The sequence below is a fragment of the Canis lupus genome, chromosome 10 (assembly GCF_011100685.1).
Source record: "Canis lupus familiaris isolate Mischka breed German Shepherd chromosome 10, alternate assembly UU_Cfam_GSD_1.0, whole genome shotgun sequence".
NCBI lineage: Eukaryota > Metazoa > Chordata > Mammalia > Carnivora > Canidae > Canis > Canis lupus.
This window is the reverse complement of record NC_049231.1, coordinates 55497288-55516879: the sequence shown is the minus strand read 5'-3', so window position 1 is coordinate 55516879 and position 19592 is coordinate 55497288. Positions and strand designations below refer to the sequence as shown.

Below are 19592 nucleotides of genomic sequence, written 5' to 3'. Positions count from 1 at the left end.
ACCAGTATATGCTGTTAATTAAGGATCAGTATACATTTTATGTTGACTCAATCTCTACCAAAGGAGACCACTAAAAATGAGAAATTAGAAAGCTTTGATGGTGAGCAAATTCTTAATTCTGGTGACAATTACAATTATCTCATATATGATATAGCATTGTTTTTCAAAGTGTGTTTCATTGATCATTATCTCCCCAGGATAAGTTCATAAACACTCTATCATCAAGTTATTTTGGAAAATTTGAGACTTAATAAGTTAAAAACTTCCTTTATTATAAAATGTGTTAGAACATATAATATGGCAGCCTGCTTTATGAATTTTCAAAGGTGTAGTATGTATTAGCAGCATACTCCAAATTTATTTGATCATGGAACCCTATTTTTTTCTGAACTTTTATTTTATTATTGTGTTACAGGGAAACATTCAATGGAAAATTTGAGGGGATGTTTTAAATAATGGTATCTGGGTAGGAATCAAGTAAGTGGTGAGGAGAAAATTATGGCTATTATATCTACAAAGAAATTGTAAACACTGTAATAAAAGAGCCCTGGACAAAAAGGTTTGTTAGAGTTGGTTTAAACATACTATTTGGCCAAATTCTTTAGCTTTGGGAAAGCCAGTATTTAGATGTGACAAATTATCAACCAAGAGTAGTTGTATTCCCACAGTCTCAGTACCTCCATTTACACTATTAAAATCAAAGTCGTGAGAAATATGCTATATGCTGGATTTATAGGCATTTACTCAACGATATTTAACAGTTTTTAAGAAATTACTGGAGGCCTCTTCTCTCTTTTAGTCAAGAATATATGTAATTATTTTTTGTAAAAATTAGAAAATATTTAGTCAACAGATTTGACAAATACAGTAAAGATATGAACATCTGCAATGTGAAGACACATTTGTTTTTATTTTCAGAACATTCTGAAACGAGGAGATGGAATTCAATTCTCAGAACTTGACAAGCTACCAGGTAAAGAAATGGAATTGTCGATCTTCAAACTGTGACAAAAGATACAAAAGGAACTAATTGAACAATCCTGCTTGATTGGCTTATTTTTATATTTTTCACGCTAGAGAAAAAACTAGAGGAGACTAAGTGATAGACACAAAATGTTACGTACAAATGAACAAGTACTTTCAAATCCATGTGTTGATGGGACATTTCATTTCTGTCTTCAGAAGAAGATCATTAAACACTTAATAGTGCTATTTTGGAACTCATAAAACCTGACATCTTAAACAAGTCATGCTTGTATCGCTTGTTCTGTGATGAAAGTATCACCTATTTTCTATTTCCATTTTTTCTCTTCTTTGCTTAAAAAGTATTTCTTTCCAAGATCTGTTGGTGCTCTTTTATAACATTTTTTTTTTATTGGTGTTCAATTTACTAACATACAGAATAACACCCAGTGCCCGTCACCCATTCACTCCCACCCCCCGCCCTCCTCCCCTTCTACCACCCCTAGTTCGTTTCCCAGAGTTGGTGCTCTTTTAAAAGCTAAATTACATACTCTCTAGGTTCAGTTTTCCCAACTGGATATGAACATAAACTTTCAAACAGGAAAACAGTTATTTCACATACCAGTATCCTTGCTGGGCATGATTAGTCCATGATTAGTCCCTGGAATCTCTAGTGCTGATACTTTACTCAACTTTTCAGACAAACAGGAAAACAGTTATTTCACATACCAGTATCCTTGCTGGGCATGATTAGTCCATGATTAGTCCCTGGAATCTCTAGTGCTGATACTTTACTCAACTTTTCAGACAATTTACAAAGTGTCCATTTGTAAGTGGTTAAGCAACCATTTTGGATCATACTTAGCTAAAACTGATCAATTTGTTTTCTCAATGCATAAAGCATAGTAAAAGGAGAAAACATAGAGCTTCCTTTTAAAGGGTAGCTTTGTATGCGCTCCACCACAGAAAACCATGCCATCACCTCTTCCTTGAAGATGTTATAGTAGGCCACGCCAGGAATTTTAACCAAGAGAAAGTGATTCATGTACCCAGGCTATAATCAGCACTTTATAAATTAGGCTTTCATCTCCCCTGGTTCTACGAACACCATTTTCTATTTAATTTATTATAATTAAGAATCAAATAAAAGGAGCTGAGGAGAGAATGAGATGAAAAATAAGTAAATTATACAAAATGATTTTTAACACATTATTTTATTTTATATTGTCTCCGCACACTTGTTTTATTTTATATTATTTCTGTATTCTGATAGGTCTGGCCAAGTTAGTGACAGTTTTAGATTTCTTCCCCTCTGTGTTACATAGCTTTCTAGGTTCCATTCTACAGCATTTATCACATTGTAGTGGAGACATCTGTATACTTTCCTGACTCTCCACTGGACTGTGAACTCTTTGAAAGGAGGACTCTAATGCATCTTTTTTATGTCTTCAATACAAAATGCTGGATGAATACATGAATGAACGAGTAAATGGAATTTTCTTTACTGTACTAGATACTAAGAAAAAGTGGCTAAAAAGCAAGCTCAGCTCTCCAAGACCTTATAATCCACTATGAAGGACAGGTATTAAGAAATAATTACTGAAATATAATTTTATTAATACAGCTATGCACATAGAAGAACAGGAAAGGGATTGCTTGTAAAGTCTTTGGAAGGAAGGTCTGGGGAGAGGCCCTATTAAAGATTGCTCAAGTGGGTCTTGAGAGATGAAGGAGAGACTGTGGGAAGAAAGAACACTCTAATTAAAGGAGAAAACATGAACAACACCATGAAGATGAGAAGTGGTGTGCCGAATGTGGCAAATAACAAGCAGTTCACATTTAATGGAACATAAGGGGAAGAGATGGACAGGTGGACCAGGATGAGCTCTTGATCAGGAGGTTTAGGTGATGGAAACCCTTGTAAAGCTTTAAGCTGGGCAGTGGCATGGTCAGATATATGTTTGAGTGGGACAAAGTTAAGTAAGGGATAAGAAGCTATTCTACTAGTCCAGATAAGAGATACAGATGGGCTGAACTAGGATGGACATAGGAAAGAAGAAGAGAAAAGCCTTATAAAGGTACAATGCCTTTCTTTCCTCTGTAACACATAGCCTTCTAGCTATTATTTTATAATACTTAGCACATTGCATCAGAATCAACCACATTTAATTGAAGTCAATTTTGAAATTCAATGAGGTGTGGGATATATATGAATGGTGGAAGTCAAGACTATGTCCTAGGTTTCTAACTTGATCAACTGGGATGACAGTGATGTTCAGATAGAAAATACAGAGATTAGTAGATTTGGATAAAGGATAGGACTTAGAATGAGATGCTAACTGATTCATTTCTAGACATGCTGAGTTTGCAATTTCTGTAACATATTAAGGTAAACATGTACCACAGAGAGTTGATTGTGAAGCTAGGAATGAATGTGAAGTGCAACCAAGACATCTAGAATTAAGATAAAAATATAAGCAGTAGTTAGATGTTGAAATTATAGCAGATGAGAAGATACAAGAAGAGGGTATAGAAAAAGAGGGTGAGTAGTCTGAGGAGATAGCCTGATAAAACAGCTCTAGTTAATGGTGAACACAAGGAGAGTTTGTGAAGAAGATATGGTAGGACATAGTAAGTATACATGATATGGTAAGACATACATAATTACGACATGATAAGGGTAAGATATACTATAGAATCAGAAGAGTTTGGTACCAAGAACCCAAAGGGATAGACAATTTTAATAATCAGGAATAACAAATGGTGTCAATTAAACTCCAATAATGGCATCTTTAAAAATGTGCCCTAGATTTGGCAGGTTGGGAACCAGTGGTGACCTTCCCCAAAAATAATGTCAGTAGAGACAAGGGCCAAGTTGCCAATGTATAACAAAGATTCTTGGAGGTTCTTACTATACTCGAGGACAACAAAGCCTCAAGACGGACTGCAGCATAAGTCCTGCTTACATTCATTCATTCATTCATTTATTTATTTACTGACTCTTCAACTTCACTAACTCAACAAATTTTTTCTCCACATAACATGAATATAAGAATGGATCTATATTCATTAGAACACATTTTAAGAAAGATGGGTTAAAAAGAAGAAAATATAAAATCTGTAAATAAACTGTAAATTAAGAAAAAGAAAGATGGGTTAACAGGACATTTGGGTGGCTCAGCAGTTGAGCGTCTGTCTTTGGCTCAGGTTGTGATCCCAGAGTCCTAGGATCTAGTCTCACATCAGGCTTCCTGCAACGGAGCCTGCTTCTCCCTCTGCCTGTGTCTCTGCCTCTCTCGATCTGTGTCTCTCATGAATAAATAAATAAAATATTAAAAAAAGAAATATGGGTTAAAACTATACATATTTAACCATTTAAAAAAGACAAAGTGATGTATTGAAAGAAATAATCTGAAAGGGAGAACAGTAGAGGTTTTTAAATAAGGAATAAATCATTTCTCAAAATTCAGAAGTGATGATTTCTAAATCTCCTCAATTTTTATGGGAATACCAGTATGTCCTGACATTTGGTTCAGCTGTATATAGAAAACATATGCAACAAAGAGGAGTAAAATACTTTTGCTTTTAGGGGGATTTTTAGATTTGCTTATCTAGATTTGAACAGAAATTAAATAACTCCTTAATATATTGTTCTCAGCTAGAGACCAGTGAAAATACAGATGTAAGAGGAGCAAAAACACTTGATCTAGCATTCACAGCCTCCTGCAACTTGTCAGAAACAACAATTTTTTAAAAATAAAATCTCTTTCACTGAATTGGCAAGTGCAATACTGTCCAGCAGCCAGGCATCTGTGCATTTAGAGTCCATTACAGTGGAATTTTCACTATGAAGTAGGTGGCACAGAGGCACTTTTTTATATCATAATACATTAACAAGTAAAAGAAGCTAACAATAATATTGGCTAGTTTTCACCTCTTCTTTTTCTTTTGTTTTCAATTATGAGTTCATTTATGTGTTTGTGAGAGAAAGGAAGTCATTTTTTGTTTTTCTTCTTTGGGAACAAAATAATTTGCTCATAAGCCAATAGGAAAATGTAAGAGACCAGAGAAAAATCAGTGATATTAGATATGCCTCCACCACAGTGAATTTATCATCAAATGAGGTATTTTTTAACATACACAGATATTACAGATTCTCCATATACATCACCAATGCTCATTTTATTTCAAGGAATTTGACTCTACATAATTTGCTATCAGTAGCTTTGGAAGAGACTAGAGAACCTGTGAACAAAAACTAAGCAATTCTCCTCACTCAAATGCATTATCTCTTTTCTGGATGCTAATTGAACCCATCCTCATTCACTGGTTTCATAATTAAAACCAGGAACACAACCAAAAGATCAGGTAACTAGTGTGACATAATATTAACTCTGGAATGAAGTATTGGATTTTTGACGATTATGGAAAATCACCCTTATGTTACTTATTTCTTTACCTAACACTACTAAAGAGTTCCTTTATAAAAAGCAAGAATGAGTGGCAATTAAAAATCGGTTAATCCATGTATAAAATCTACTGATCACTTAACCTATGCAGATCACTCACTAGGTTCTACGGAATAAAGAAATAATTTCATTGTCTTCGCCAGCAAGATCTAGAAATCAAATCAAGGCATTAATACACAGATATGCATTTTGGGAGTCAATTCTAAAACTGCATTTTCTCTGAAGCTCCATAAATGTCAAGTATCACTAAAGAACATTGACGCTGTCATATTTTCTTTCTTCCTGCAATAGCTAGCTCTAACCTAAGTCAAATTTTTTTTTCAGTGATACCATTTAATCATAATGGGATAAAGGGCAAGGGAAAGACAAACAAAAATGCATTTACTTTAATGAAAAAAGAAAAAAGAAACCTTGTTATTTTCTTAATGGTAATAGCAGTAGAAATGACAATGGTAATAAAAATGTTATCATTTCTTAAGTACTTATTATCAGTCAGGAAGGAGACTTGGTGCTTTACAAACTTTAATTCATTTAAGCCTGCCAAGAACTGTTTCAGACAGAAAAATCCACATTTTACTAACAAAGGGAAGCAAAGATAATAATTATTAGGCAACTAGTCCAAAAGTATAAAGTTGGGAAATAGGGAAGCTGGGGCCCAAACCCACATTCTTAAATATTACACTTCATTATATATACCTATGTATGCCTCTCTATACTTTTAAAAAATCCAAGTAACATATTTAAATACACCTCTAAGCTGTCTTATGTCAACCGAATCCTGTAATGAGTGATATCTCTGTCAATGGTCAAAGTCATCAATAAAATCGAATCATGTTACTTGCTGCAACATTACATTTCCCAAAGGTGGCCAAACCAATACACTCCACCAAAAAAAACCCCTCTTTTTAAAATGCAATGTTAACTAATTTTCATTGAGGAGTGGTCTTTCTCTTCCTTGAATATGGCCAAGTCTGTAACTATGGCACAAGTGACTCTATGTGACTTCTGAGGCTAAAAGATTAAAGGTTACTAGGCTTCCACCTGATTCTCATGAGATCCCATCCTCGGAACACAGCTGCCATACTATGGAGAAGTCAAGAAGCCACATGGAAAGGCCATGTGTAGATGGTCTGGACACAGTTCTAGCTGAGGTGACAGCTGTCTTCCAGCATCAGACAAGTGAATGAGCAAGCTTTTAGATGACTCCATTCCCCAGCATTTGAGCTTCTCCCAGTGATGTCTTGTGGAGCTGAGACAAGCTGTGCCCACTGAGCCCTGTTCAAATGTCAAGTCAGTGAATAAAATAAATAAATGTCATTATTTTTAGCCACTAAGTTTTAGGTCAGTAAACAGCAATATAGCCAGAGCATCTAATTTCAGCATAGAGATAGCTATGTTATCAACTCTGAGATAACACATGTAAAATCGTATTTTAAAGAGCTAAACAAATTACATGATTATCACTGTTTTTATTTGTTGTTAAAATCACTTCAAATGGTTAAACTTTTTCTAACACCTTCTACTCTTGCTACTAAAAATATGGTCCATGGACCAGCAGCATGAGTGTCACCTGTCAAATAGAAATGCAGAACCTGAGGTCCCACCCTAGACCTGCCGAATCAGAATCTGCACCTTAACAATATCCCTGGGAGATTTTATGCATATTAAACTTTGAGAAGCACTAATACAGACCTCCTGAGCAGGTCCTTGATGGCGCAGGGTATGTCTATGATCAATCATATGGATTGGTTAGCCTGAGGGAGTCACTACTCCTGTGGATAGACACTAGCTCCTCATCTTCTATAGAAAGAAATGTAATGTTGAACCAGGAAGAAACCCTCTGCATTTTCATGGGGAAATTCATGAGAAATAAAAACCTTCAAAAGCTGTCTCTCTTTTAAGATGAGCGGAAGGCTGACAGAGGCGACCCAGCATGATCTGACAGATGGTGTATGTCAGATGGATGAGTGGAAAAGAAGAAAGAGAGCCTTTCAAAGTATCTGATTGTAGTTTTAGCTAAAAGCTGCCTTTAAGCCAATTTTCCAGAGTCCGGTAGCTTCCAAATGTTTTGGATCAAGGGTCCACTATTCCAGTATTTTGCAGGTAATTGGCTAGCTGCATTACCAATTACCTACATAGGTAAAAGTGAGCTTCCCTGTCTGTGCTTTTCCTTAATTAAAATTGCTGGTTTGAGGAACAAATATGTCATTAATGTGGTTCTGTGAGATCAGAGCCTTTTCAATTATAATCTAACCTTGTGTGTCAACTCCAAAATTTCCAGTCAGATCTCAGTTTTCAACTCTGTCTGGCCTTTATCCTTAACCTAAATATTAGTTTATATATTTTTTTTTCAGAAAAGAAATGGATATATAAGACTTGCATCACTGCTTACTCTTAACATTATTAAAAACAGCACAAGAGTACCTAGGACTCCAAAAATGGCAAATATTTTTTAAAGTGGAGTAAAGAAAAGCCAAGCCCACGTTTTCTTTTAAATGGGTTTTAAAACGTGACATCCTCTTTAATCATCATCATCACAATAGTAATAAATTTCGTTATTATAGGATATTTTTCAGCTTTCTGGTCGGCCTTTTCAACAGACCTGTGAGAGTAGCAAACATCTATTTTCTCTGTTTTACGGATGATGAAGACAAAGCATAGAGATCAATACAGATGACATGACTAGTCCATTGTTTTATGGTAGAGGAAAAACTAATGTTTACATTTGCTGACTCCTATGGACAACTCTCTGGAAAATAGAAGAGATGCCTTAATTTTAGGTAAAAATTACACCTAAAAGCCACACAGGCTGGAATATAACCACAGTCACTTACACAATGCTGTCTGATTCCAGCAGGTCTTTCTGTGATAACAAGAATGCTCTTTGTCTACACTGGCCAATAAGGTAATCATCAGCCTCATTTGGCAATTACACACTTGAAATGTGGCTGTTATGACTAAGACACTGGATTTGGGGGTGTGTTCAATTTTAATTAAGTTTAAAAAGTTAAATTTAACTTTGCTCTGAAGAGTAGAAGCAAAAAGGGCTGAGGGATAGGCTTTGGAACACCTATGTTCTAACAATAATTTCTAGGCATCTTCTTGCACAAAGAACCCTATTATTACCTCTGCAGAGACCTCAGGATAGAAGGGAAAGTAGTCGAGTGGCCAGAGGCCAATGAGATGAGAGCTCAAGGAACCAGATTAGAGCTCTGAACTCTGCTCTCTCTGAGAAACTGTAAGAAAATTGGAGTTCATAAGTTCTAAAGCATTTTCCAATTATAAAATTATGTCATTTTTAGCAAGGTATCCACTGGCTTCTCCCTCTCACCAATCTGTTTCTTATTTTCTTCCTGTAACATCATCCTGAGATTCTTTCTAACCTCACTGAATTCAAAAAAACCACTTCCAATCTGCAATTTCATGTTCCCTTCTCATACGCCAATTAAGAATAATTTTCTTGTGTCATTTTCCACTGTAAAAGAGCCAGGTAGCATACTCATCCAGGTTCTGAGATATGGCAAAAGCAATTAATTCAAAGCATGACTTTGTTCTTCCTATTTTCTTGTCCTTTCAGAGTCATGAATCACAGTTATTTGGACTTGGTACTTACACTTGCTTTGCCTTAGGATGTTCCAATCTTTTTGTTACAATGGTCTCTTCCACAGCTATGCTAAGAAATATGCTTTATGCCCTAGGCAGCTCTTTTTTTTCCTGACTTCACATTAAATGCAAAAAGGAAATAGTGATATAAAACCCCCCATTTCCTGATAAATTCTCTTTAATTCTCCACTCTTCAATTTTACTAGGGCTATTTTTCTTTCATGTATGTTTCAAATACATATCTTTTCCTTCGTAAGAATCTGGTCTGAATGACATATCTTTTTCCATCCCTAATTATCCTTTTAACTTGTTTCTATTCACTCTCAATCCATCTCTTTTCCTATCAACTTTCTTAGATTAAAAATAAAACAGTTATTCATCAATTTAAATCAGATCATTTTACTTTCCCATGCTCTTCTGCTAACATTCAGATTGAACCCAATTTAAGAAAATTTGCATCTCTTCTAGTTGAATAAATGTGCTTGGGGGTTTAGCGTAATTTTGAAGATGTTTCACTTTTTGAAAACAGATTTCCTACAAGATATCAAATCCTCTGAAACATATTTAGGGCATTAATTTTCTGAAAGTCAATATCAATCCAACTTCTATGATTTTTGTTTTTTAGAATCTTGGTCTTAAAAGTAGGAAAGAGATAATAAGTCAAGATTCAGTTCATTACTCTTGATGGTTAGGGAACAAAAAAAAAAAAAAAAGAGTATCTAAATTTAATCCATGGAGTTTCAAAGGGTTTCTAACTAGCCTTAATGCATTTCTAGTTTGGGTGACTCTGGGAGAAATCAGATGAGTTTCAGAGGTCTCCAGATCAAGGTAAGCCTAGAAAGGATCTTCAGGAGAAATTCAGACTGACTCAGATCCCCCAAGAATCTTTAGCCCAGTCTAGAGCTGACTGAGGAAAACACTCTCTGTAGACTGAAACTGGTTCTGGAGAGAGTAGGACAAGGGAGACAGCTATGCCTGAGCTTCAGCTCTCTCCACATGCCTTACTTTACCTTCCCTTTTTCTTTATGAGGAGTTCAGTCCAAAGGGCTAGGAAGCTCAGAATTCCTATGAATACTGTTTTAAGTCTGAATATTCAGCAGCTGTGTTGCTATGCCTCCCTAACCCTGTTTTAGCCTCATAGACTTCCAACTCTCAGGGATTTTCTCCATTCTCACCTATCACATTCTCTCTTGTGCTTTCTGAATAATTAAGAAACCCACATAACCTTGTCTGCTCTCAGAGTTCCACACAAAAACATTTCTTTTCTGGCAACTGTTTTACAGTATTTTCAATATGAAAAGCTTGCTACTTGTGAGGGCAGCTCTTTTTATTCTTTTCCATCCCAACTAACTCTGCTCTGCCAGCCAAAGTATTTGTATCCTTTCATTCTGCCAAGATTGTATTCCTTGGATGGTATCACCTGTATCTTCTCCATCCTCCAGACAGCCTGAGGGAGTAGCTGGCCTTTCCTACTATCTTTGGTCTAAGGAAACCTGCTGCCACCATCTCAGTGAGCAAAGGATTCTGGATCTACACTCCAGATGTCACTGTCCACTCCTTTTAGAGTTCTTTTGTACCATTCCCAACAAGCCTCATCAACCTGTTTCATCAATCATACCCAGGGGTCAAGCTTCTCAGTTGTTATTATCCCTGAAACTCCCATGATGTCTCCCTCCGCCCCTTTTTAAAGAGAGAACACTAGAGAGCAAGCAGAGGGAGGGAGAGGGGGAGCAGAGTCCTCAAGCAGACTCCCCAATGAGCAGGCAGCCCAACATGGAGCTCAATCCCAGAACTTCGAGATCATGACCTGAGTCAAAATCTAGATTCAGACACCCAACTGACTGAGCCATCCAGGTGACGCCCATCATGTCCTGCTTGTGATGTCTCCCAATCTGAGCCAATCCCCTTTGCTATCCCCACATCACTGCCAAACACTTTTTCTGGATCTCTGGTACTCCTGTTCTAAGATTACTGGATTTTAGTACATTTTCAAGATTTTTCCTGAACTTCTTGTTCATTGCCAACCCTCAACAGAAAACTTGTCCAACCGTTGGAAAACATTTCCCCTTTGAGTAAGTGAAAGCTGGTTTTCCTTTCAAGAGTTGGCAAGGCTACCTCTTTTCTCCTGTTTGATATGTAATTATTCTTCTTGTCTCTTGCCACATCTTCTGTGAGACATGGTGCTTACAGGCACAGGCTTGAGTCCAACTGCTAGGTTTTAAGTCGCAACTCTCTTTACTAGCAATAATGCCCTCTGACAATTATTTGCTGCATTCTCCCTGAGCCTTCTTGTTTTTAAGATGCTGTAAGTACCATACACACAGGGACAATTAGCCTTATGTTACAAAAATTAAATAAACTGACTTGTGCAAAGAATTTATAAGAGTCACTGATAGAAAGTAGATTGGATCCACTTTTACTGCTGAATTAAAGGTTCTGACGAGGCCTGAGATGACATAAAAACATAATTTTCTTTATGCCTAAAAATATATTTGACCTCAGAACACTTCTTCTTCTGCTCCTCCTACAATGTAACTTGTACTACATTTTCTTGAAATCCCTGTTGCTAAGAACTGACTTTGGGAAACCTGATCTTGAGTTTTAAACAAAAACAAACAAGGTAAAGCCAAAGAAAGATAAAATCACTTCAGTAATATTATGATTAATGTGGACGGATCCTAAATTAGAACTCCAACCTCCTGGTATTGAAGAATACTGAAATTTAATCCATAAAAAGGAAATTGTAAAAGGGTTAAGGGTTACGCGAGAGTTCAAGTTAGTCAATGCTGCACAAATGCTATTTCATATCAATTTCTAGGAAAGAAATCACTGAACATTGCTGGATTTCCTTTTCTAGTTTTGGTGTTTCTCCCTTTTATCTTCCAACTGACTGATTTTCACAACTGTTTCTTAGATTTACATATAGTCAGTGGACACATATTTTGTAAATGCTCAAACATTAAGTGATATTTGACAAATGCGTACACCTTTGAGTATAACCCCTATTCCTATCAGAATACGGAACCTATTGATCACTTCTACTACTTCCCAGTCAACTCTTACAACCCCAGGGAAGCAACAACAACTTTCCTGGTTTTGACCTCCTTTACTATAGCTTTGCCTCTTGCAGAGCTTCATATAAATGGAATCACTCAGTATTTACTCTGTATGTTCAGCTTCTTTCATTCAGGATAATATGAAATTGATCTATACTGTTGTGGTATCAGTACTTTATTCCCTTAGAGTGCTGAGTAGTATTCCACTGTATGAACATACCACAATCTATCTATTCTGGTGTTGTTTGTCCTTTGGATTTTCCCATTCTGAAGTCACAGCTTTAGTTGGCAAGCCTGAGTCTCTAACCCAGGAGAACAATGGTATATAGTTCCAGTCTGAGTCTGATGGCCTAAGAACCAGAAGAGCCAATGTAAATTCTAATCCAGGTCCTGGTCAAAAGGCAGGAGAAGACTGGTGTCCCAGCTTAAAGATAGGCAGAGCGAGAATTCTCCCTTGCTGAGCCTTTGTTCTAGTCAATCTTCAATGGATTGGGTGAGGGCCACCTACGTTAGGGGGGCAATCTGTTTTACTCAGGCTACCCTATTCAAAGGTTAATCTCATCCAGAAATATCCTGATGGACATATCCAGAAAAATGTTAAATCAAGTATGTGGATATCTTGTGGCCCAGTCAAGTTGACACATAAAAAAAAAAAAACCACCATCCCACCCAGTTTGGGGCCATGATGGAAAGAAATGCTCTAAAATGCTTTTGTGTTTATATGGAAATACATTTTTATTTCTCTCTAGTAATTCATAACAGTGACATTTCCCTTTTTAACTATTCTAGCAGGTACATACTACTGCTTATTCTGGTTCTAATTTTTAATTTTCATTTCCCTGATGTCAAATCTTGGTGAGCACTTTTTCATATGCGAATTGGCCATTTAGATGTGTTCCCGTGAAGTATTTCTTCCAGCCTTTACCTATTGTTTACTGGGTTATTTATCTTCTTATTGTCGAGTTTCAGAAATTGTTTTTGTATCCTATATACTAGATCATCTGACAGATATAGGTTTTGCAAATATGTTTTCTTGGCACAAGTGTTGCCTATTCATTTCTAAATGATGTCTTTTTGATGGGCACACATTTCTAATTTTGATGAAGTCTGTTTTTCAATTTTACTTTTGTGGTTGTTGCCTTTTGAATCCTGCTTCAAATCTTTGACCCCAAGTTGTAATAATATTCTTCTGTGTTTTCTTTTTCCTTTTTTTTAAATAGAGGGGTGCAGAGAGAGAGGGAGAGAGAGAACCTTAAGTAGGCTCCACACCCAGCACGGAGCTTGACTCTGGGCTTGATCTCACAACCCTGAGATCATGACCTAAGCCAAAATCAAGAGTTGGATGCTTAAATGACTGAGCCACCCAGTTTTCTTTAATGAATGTTAGAATTTAGCTTTTTAGTTTAAGACTATGATACATATCAAATTAACTTTTCTATATGGAGTGTGATAGGGGTGAAATGTCTTTTTTTCCATGTGACTATCCTATTATTTCAGTATTGGTTAAAAATTCTCCTTCCCCAATAAATTACTTTTTATTTTTGTCAAACGTCAATTGAGGTGCATATATGTGGATCAATTTATGAATTCTATATATTGTCCAATGACCTATCACTATGTCAATACCATGCTAACTGCCATCTTAATTACTGTAGCTCTATAGTAAGTCTTAAAATCAGGATCTGTAAATTCTACCAGATAATTTCTTTTTAATTGTTTTGATTACTTGGTTATTTGTTTCCATACAAATGTTAGACTCAGCTTTGGCTTTAAACTTTTATTTAAAAACCCTTCTATGATTATGTCTGTGATTACCTTTATTTTACAGATCATTTAACTTTTATGTCTACTAGAAGAAAAGGCTATGTGTCCAGGTCACCATTGGTCAGAAGTGCAAGAACCAGTATTTTATTTGTGGTTACATGCTTTTGTGATATTTATCATCTTTTTTTGTGTGGCCCAGAATCTGAATCCCGTTCTTATTTTTGGGGAATTCCTCACATATGAGTCTTAAAAGAAAGTAGTACTGCCTTTAACTACAGATGTTGAAAATGCCAGATGCACATTTATTCATTTCCTTTGTATCACAGGTATGAGGACTCAACCCACAATGTACTACTTCTGAGCCTGGAACTGGGAGAGAGTCAGCAAACAGGAGAATGCACCACGGGGAATATACTTTGATGCAGGTGACAGGAATAGCAGCAGCAGCATCAAAGAATTTCCAAGGGCAGCAATAGCAGTATCCAGGGTTAGGCAACAAGATAAGGCAGGTCTGCAAGCTGAGTGCAGGACTTAGCAGCAGCAGTGTGTGCACCACCTGATTCTGTGGGCAGATTTCTTTGTTCTCTATAGTCCTTGTTGCTGCGTAACTCCCGTTCTGTCAATTCTTTTAAGAAATTCACGGTCTTAAGTCCACCAACATTTTTCTTGCTTAAAAATAAGGTCTGATTAAAGATTAATTTCAAGTGAGCCTATATCTCTCCGCAGTAGGGTATGTGTATGTGAGTGTAGACAAAAGAGGGCCTTCTAAGAATAAATGGAAGCTTTAAAGCCTTTTGGTGTATAAAATGCTCACATAAAACAATCCAAACTTTTTCATTCCCTTTTATGGCTCAAATCTGACCTAGCTTATGTCCAATAGGATTCTGGAAACCAGTTGTTCAGCCCAGGATACATGTATTTCTCAAAGTATACAGAACAATGTCTAAGACGTATGTGAGAATAGATAGCTTTAAAATAATTCATCACATACACGTATATACACACATTTATAAAATACATATGTAAATCTTGCAAAATTAAGGTATTTTAACCACAAATGGGTACCACTGATATCTATCTCTTCTCCATCACCATTCTCCTTGTGTGTCAGATGACTTTGGAGTAGCCCCAAGTGTTTCTAAGATTTGGTGATCAGAGTTGAAGTAAGTGATAGAGATAAACTTGGCTTGGGTTTAACAGAATATATTATGGGGTTTGCAGTCACTTTCTTATATTGCGAAGTTATTAGTAGTCCTCACATGATAGTTTCCATAGATCATTTCCAGGAATATTCATAGCACACACTGAGTCAACTCATCTGGTATTATGAGGTGCCAGACAAGGAGGCGCAGAGCCAGAGGTCTTTCTATGATATGAAGACACCCTATGCTGTCTAGCAACAAAAGCTGTGTTATTGGAGCAGAAAGAAAGGTTTTAAATTTAGGGACCCAGGAGCTTGCCTTCTCTGGAGAATTTTTCCACTTGTTAGATGTGTGAAACTATAAGATGACTATTCACCTGTGTTCCTCATCAATATCCAGTCAAAATTGAAATTCTCTTCTGTCAGGAATATACATATAATGCAACACAGGTGATTATAATACACCACATATTTTCTTCTTTATGATGACAATCACACAAAATAGATTTGTCAGAACTTCTGTTTTTGTAGGTCACAAACCTGTAACAGCTCTAAAAATGGCAAATAGGTCTGCATGAAGTTACAGATGAAAGAAAGTTTTCTCCCCAAATATGCCAATTAATGTAAAAAATTTTAGATTCTTAATAATGAGTTGTGAAGTTAAAAGAAATTCTTTTATACCATCAAAATTGATTTTGATTAACCATTCTAGAGAAAACACGGACTTAGCTTTCTATCTTTCTAAAAACTAATATTACAAAATTGTTTGTCATATGAAAAGGAGGATCAAAGAGTGGTGAGGCCAAAAAATGTGGGCAAAGCAGTGAAATGTGTCAGGCAGTTAAGAAATAAAGAGATTCTGATGATTGTTTGGGATTTTGTAATGTCTAGTATTTCTCAGCTTTTATTTAAAAGTTGTATTAAAGAATAATTGAAGCATAATAAAGTATCCAATGACGTGTAATCATATAACATGCTATCAGTTTTGAAGTAGTATGCATCTATAAAATAATTAACACAATAAGGATAATCAGTATTTCCATAATGCCCCAAATTTTCTTCATGGTTCTTCGTACTCCACTGTTTTCTCCCTTACAAACATTTCTTGTCAAAGTGCCACACAAATAAGTGAAATCATCTTATGGTTTTCCCACCAACTGAACACCATCAAGTGACTCTGGTAATAGACAGGTAGAGCAAAAGAGCCAGTCATCAGGGTATTGCTCAAATTCCAGACTTACAAATTCATGAGATATAATAAAATGCCTGTTGTTATAAGCCATTGTATTTTGAGGGTAGTTTATTAAATAGCGATAGAAATATAGGCTATGTGCCACTTGTGTGTCAGCCACAGGACTTACTAAGGTGCTTTGCATTATAGATAGTTGCTAAGTATTTCATTATTAGTTACACCCCCTAGAGTTATTAAGCATCAACTATATGCCAGAGACAGCACTTTGCACACATTGTCTCATCCAGTCCTGACAACATGAGTTACAAAGCAGTGCCAGTCAATTATCCATTGTCACTCAGCAATAAATACACTTTCTATAGTCTGCCCTGTCCTGTCATTCTGTGATCCAGCCACATGTCAGACTCATTTTCCAGTTAAGCACTGGTTAGATTCTATCATGAGGAGCTCCCAGAGGAAGGCTGCAACGTGGTACAAGGAAAGGATGTCCATTCTGTTGGCTACCCCTATCGGTATCAGCAACAACAGCTGTTTCCAGTCTTGAGTGTCTGAATTTCAGCAACTCTAGTACCAGCCTTAGTATTTTCCTTCAGAAGTACTAGAGAGAGCACTCATTCTGTACCATGTCCTCAATGTTCTGAGCACCAATCCTGTAGTGCTACCCTCCAAATCCTGAGGTAAGTTTTTCAAATTTGCTTCAGGCCACTCATTAACGAAATAAATACCTTAAAATTAAAGAATGCTTTGCCTCTCTTCTCAATATGGTCTGCTCTCCAAAGGAACTTCTCCCATGAGGTCAGTAGATGGTCTTTATTTGATAGCTACACTACCTGTTAAGTTTGTTTTTAGAAAGTATTTTATCAAAAAAATCTAATATGTATATGATTCCATGAAAAATACATATATAATATTTAGGGGTTGTAATTTAAATAGCACATTGTATACACAATTTTCCTCTACATTATTTTAAAAATTATCACTATTTATATAGCATAGAAACATTTCATTGTAACTGTAGACCTCCTAATGGAATATATAATAAATATGCTGGTATTAGTTCATTTTATTATTGCTATTTTTAGATGCTCTTCATTTTGCAGATCCCTTTAATAACTTGATCTTAAAAAATAATTCACTTTTTTGAGACCAATGTGCTGTTTAAATTGGAAATATATTTTGTTTTCTTTTGTCATGGAATAATTTTCTAAAAATGTTAATCAAATGTCATAACCAAAAGCTTCTAAAATGCTAAGCTTTCTTTACAGCAAAACCTATGTTCCCCCAAAGAGGATTCATCTATATAATTAATGCCTTGAGATCTTTATAGAATCTCTAAACTCATTGGCTCAGTATGGTAAGAAAAGTGTTCAACAAAAATGGAAAACTTCCCCTCTGAAGCAGACACAGTCAACTGATTGTAAAACCTAGAAAAGACACTACAACCAAACACTTTACCTACCTTCTAAAGATACTATTGAACAAAATCTATCAACTGCAAGATTCTTTCTGATACCCAATGCGGTTTCTCTTTCCAGAGGGACTGATTATAAAATAGCTTTAATTGAACACTCGTAAACAGCTTTCAACTTGGATTAATTCCTAGAAGCTGAACCTGGTAAAAGACGAATCTAGTCATAGGAAATATATTTTCTTTCATGTGGCTACTTATCTCAGTTTTCTCAGGACTATACTGGTTTCCATAGGTTTGGACTTCATAAACGTGGAATAAAGAATGAAAATCTGACCTACCACAAATTGTTTAATCCTATCATGTCAATGTGCTTTGTGTTCTCTATGCCATGGTGATGACCTACTTAACAGTTGACCAATGCCACTATTCTTACAGAGCTCAAACAAGGCTTGCTAGTTCTTTGGTAGAGCAAAGTGATTGCATTATTCAAACCAGGACATTTTAAGAGTGAAAGAGAGAGCCACTAATAATTTCACCAAGAAAATGTGGGTGGAAAAATACTTCTCAAATTAATGTAGCTAGCTTAAAAATATTAAACATACCTCTCTGTGATAAAACTCCTTTATATTGTGTGTTAATTTAGCTTAGTTAATCCTCACAAAAACACTAAGATGTACTGTAAGTAGTATTTCCATTTTACAGGTAAGAACACGGAAGATTAGAGATATTAAATAACTTGCCTAAAATTACACAACTGGTAAACAGTTCATCTGCAATGTAGACCCATTTTTTCTTATTCTTTAGCCTGTGTTTTTTCTAATACATCTACTATCACTCAAAATCTGCACCATGTCTCATCAGTGGTTAAACTGCCAGTGACCTACAGAATGATTTCAGTGATATTACATGGGAACTACTCAAAAGCTTTTCTCCCACCAGTTGGAAATGATTCCATTCACCATGCTGCTTATTCAGAATTACTGAAACTTCTTGAGTAAAGCAAAAACAACAACAAATGGAAAGAAGAAAGAATGGGTGCATCTTCTCTGAAATGGCTCAATTAAAAAATATATAATCATTCATTACCATGAGCCATCCTAAAAACTCACTACTCATGGATTCCGTATTTTCAAATTTGCCTATTTGCTAAAATTTACTTGTAACCCTAAATTCAATACATGGGGCATGTGGGGTTATTGGTGGACATGCACAGAATGGTGGAAAATTTGTTGCCTGACGCAAAGATTTCCAGCAGCGGTCAAATAAGGCAATGCTATGCCTTATTTCAGCTCTCACATCGTAAGAACTAGTCCTTTATATGATTTATTAAATATCAATTTTTCACAATGTGTACTTTTTGTTGGTGGTTTTGCTATTTCAAATGGCCTGCAAGCAAAGTGCTGAAGTTTTGTGTAGTGTTCCTAGGTGCAAGAAGGCTGTGATATTCCTTATGGATAAAATATATGTGTTACCTAAGCTTAATTCAGGCATGCATTATAGTACTGTTGGCCCCAAGTTCAGTATTAATGTATCAATAATATATATTAAATAAAGTGTCTTTAAACAGAAACACATAAAACAAGGTTGTGTAGTTCTCAGTCTGTTGTGACCAGAGGCTCTCAGGAACTTATTTGTACATTTTCCCCTAGGTGTAATGGTTCAATATCCACTAATTCAGAGTTTGTGGTGACTTTATAGACTATGACTACCATGAATGATGAGGGTCAACCATATTTATCCATTTATTTGTTCCTCATTGTTATAAAGGAAGAGAACCAATCTTTTTCCATATTTATATTGTGCAATGAGGAGTCTGACTCCATTTTTTGATGTAAACAGCTTTTCAGTGTCACTCTTTCTTCTTCCCCTGTGCCCCACATCTGACAATCTAGCAAGTAAGCCCAGGTTCCCCTTTTGGCACTGGTGACAGACTCAAACCATGAAAACCCCTGTTTATGCACTGTAATCTCTTAAATAGCTCCAACCCACAGCC

At 36.0% G+C, this 19592-nt stretch overlaps 1 long non-coding RNA gene across 1 annotated transcript in view; it reads left to right on the top strand.

Moving 5' to 3' along the window:
- Positions 1-16643, top strand: part of LOC102151272 — a 37628-nt gene extending 20985 nt beyond the window's left edge. The window contains exons 2-3 of the long non-coding RNA XR_005365979.1: positions 919-973; positions 14182-16643. This is a non-coding gene — a long non-coding RNA (uncharacterized LOC102151272). The remainder of the gene's footprint in view (positions 1-918; positions 974-14181) is intronic.
- The last annotated feature ends 2949 nt before the right edge of the window (positions 16644-19592 follow it).